The sequence below is a fragment of the Ochotona princeps genome, chromosome X (genome assembly GCF_030435755.1).
Source record: "Ochotona princeps isolate mOchPri1 chromosome X, mOchPri1.hap1, whole genome shotgun sequence".
Classification (NCBI taxonomy): domain Eukaryota; kingdom Metazoa; phylum Chordata; class Mammalia; order Lagomorpha; family Ochotonidae; genus Ochotona; species Ochotona princeps.
Window position 1 is genome coordinate 63,543,051 of NC_080865.1, and position 3,165 is coordinate 63,546,215.

Genomic DNA, 3,165 nt, shown 5'->3' on the forward strand with positions numbered 1-3,165 from the left:
AGTTTAGCCTAATAAACTTCAAACACAGCTCATCTCGTGTGTTTTGTTTCATTTTGTTTTTTCTATCTTCATATACTCAGCTTTCTTGTAGCTGCCTCTCTCCTATAAAAATGAATGTATAAGAGAACTTCAAAAACTTCATGTTTAATGGAATTAAAAATTTATTTGGATTCAGCTTTTTTAGGAGAAATCCATGCTTATTTTTTCATAATAGTATTTTTCCTTGAATTTTAAAAATAATTTTGGGGGCCCTGAGCAATAGCCTAGTATCTAAAATCCTCACATTGTGTTCACCAGGATCCCATATGGGCACCGATTTAGGTCCTGGCTGCTCTATTTCCCTTCCAGACCCCTGCTTATGTCCTGGTAAAGCAGTCGAGACGGTTCCTGCCTTGGGACTCTGCACCTGTGTGGGAGATCAGGAAGAAGTTGCCAGTCCCTGGCTTCTCATCAGCTCAGCTCCGACCTTTGCAGCCACTTGAAGAGTGAACCAGTGATTAATCTTTGTGTCCCACCCAGCGAGGCATGAACCAATCCACGCCAGCTCTTTCCTGTCAGATTCCAAGCTCTACTTGTTGTTGTTTGTCTATTTATTTTAGGTTTTTTAGTTTGTATGAGTGTTTGCTTGCTATGAGGGGTTTTCGGAGCCATCCCCGATGGTCATTGCGAGGGAGGGCGGGGGTGCAGAGGTGGAGCCAGGCTCAGACCAGAGAAAGCTCTCCTCCCTGGTCCCGAAGGACGTTTATCGTTCTTCTGCTTCTGCGGACCGCTCAGGGCTTCTGGTTGTCTTTCCAATGACTTTGGTTTCTGCGCGGTAGTGTTTGGACTTCTTCCATCCCCTGCGGAAGCTCCGGTTGGGGGTGGGTGACCTCAGAGTACTCGGCCTCCAAGGGCATCCAATTCCCTGTGGCCTCCTTGGCAGTTGGGATATAGTCCTTGTTGCTCGTATTAATAGTTTGTGGTGAAGATCTGGGAGTCTTCATGGTTGGGATCCAAGCTTCCTCCTTACCACCTGCTCCACTCTGGAGTGCCCCCCTGCTCCACGCACATGACCTCCTGTTAAGTCACTCCTCACCGTGGTGTTGAGGATTTTTCTGCACACCCCCCCAAAAAAAATGTTCTGCACCTTAATTGTCGACAAATGTATTGTTAGAGTTACAAGCCAGTCTAGATTATCCCAAAATCTGCCAACATCAGCAAAATTATACTTCATCACAACAAATAGCTAAATACTAAAATGAAATAGACACGAGACAGCTGAATGATACCTTATAGTCATTTTAAGGTATATAGCAGCTGGTCCTGTATATAAACTAAAATTGAAATGTCAGTGAGCTAATAATCATAGGTTGTGTTTAAGGACTTGCTTTTTTTTTTTTTTTAACATACTGGTTACTCAAAACCATGTCAATTCCATAATGTTGCAAATTGCTGTTGATGTTATGTTGGGACTCTTAATTGACTGGGATGATATTCTACCAGCTCTAACTTCGGACCAGAAATGGTCTCCCCAAGAAACTGTTCAACCCCTCTGGACAATAAGTAGCTGGACTCTATGCTTGGTATACGTTTGCAAGGAAAGAATCTTGATTGAATTTGAGCTGTAATACTGCATCAAGGTGGAGGAATCCACCAGGGGGGAGGGGAGGGGGAGGGGGAGGGGTGGGGGATTCTCAGAGCCTATGAAACTGTCACATAATGCAAAATAATTAATAAAAAAACAAGAGTGAACCAGTGAATGGAAGATCTTTTTCTCTGTATCTCCTTCTCTCTGTAAATCTGACTTTCCAGTAAACAATGAATAAATTTTGTTCGCCTTAATTTAAGATGACACGATGTTATGTATAACATGTTATGTTATGTAAAATGTTGTGTATAAACTAAAATTGAAATGTTAATGAGGTGGTCACAGAAGGTGGTTAAGAACTCGCATTTACTTTTAACATATTGGCTACTCATTACTATGTCAATTAATTCCATAATGATGTAAATTTTTACTGATGGTTTGTTGGAGCTTTTAATTGATCGGGATGATACTCTGCTGGCTATGTCTTCAAACCAGAGAGGGTATACCTAAGAAGCCATTGAACTTGACTGGACAATAAAATGCTGGACTCTATGTTTGGTATATGCTTGCAATGAGGGAATCTCAACTGAACTTGAACTGTGGTTATGCAACAAGGTGGAGGAATCCACCATGGTGGGAGGGTTTGGGGAGGGGTGGGGAGAATCCCAGTACCTATGAAACTGTGACTCATAATACAATGTAATTAATGAATAAAAAAAAAGAAAAAGGAAGAAAAATAATGATTTTTGGACTGGAGCTAGGCCAGGGCCAGGCCCAGGAGCCAGGGAAATCCAATCATGTGAGGCATCACTCTTGGCTCCCAATGACTGCATTAGTAGAAAGCAAAAGTCAGGAATTGGTGTTGGAAATTGAACCTTGATTCTGTCATTTAGGAAATAGGTGTTGCATCAACACTTGAAGACTCCTCATATGCAAGAATTTCAAATTTTTTGCAGCAACATTAACTCATCCTTTAATTCTATTTTCTACAAAGTTTTGGAAACACCTTCATTCTACTAGTATGTCTGTGCAGAAAGCATTGAACAATTAGTGTCTTTTTTTACCTTCACCCACGTTGCTAAAATTATCTATGTAAAAGGAATGCTTTACTTTTTATTTTAAAAAGCAAAACAAAACAACAAAAAAGATTACTCCTGAAAATAACAGGTAATTTAATGATCCTGTTGCTTAACTCATTAGAACTAGCTTTTTCATCTTTTCCCTTCAGTCTACTCCCTGTAATATTTCTTTTCCTTTCTATTTAATGTATCACATTCTTTCTCTCCCTTTTATCATACTGTTTGGCTGATTTAGCAGTAACCTACGAAATAAATCTTCCTGCATCACACACACAAGATGATGACTTACAGTTAGGCATGCATTGAAATCTATCGTTTGAGGGATACTTAAAAAGTTTATGGAATGTTTGTCCCTCTCTTTTTTCATTTTTATTTCAAGCATAAACAGAGACAGATACAGAACTTTATACCTGATTATTTGCTATCTAGATGTCCACAACAACTAGGGCTGGAACAAGGTCAATGCCAGGAATAAGGAACTCCATTTTTGTATCTCATGTGAGTGACGGGACCGAGTAT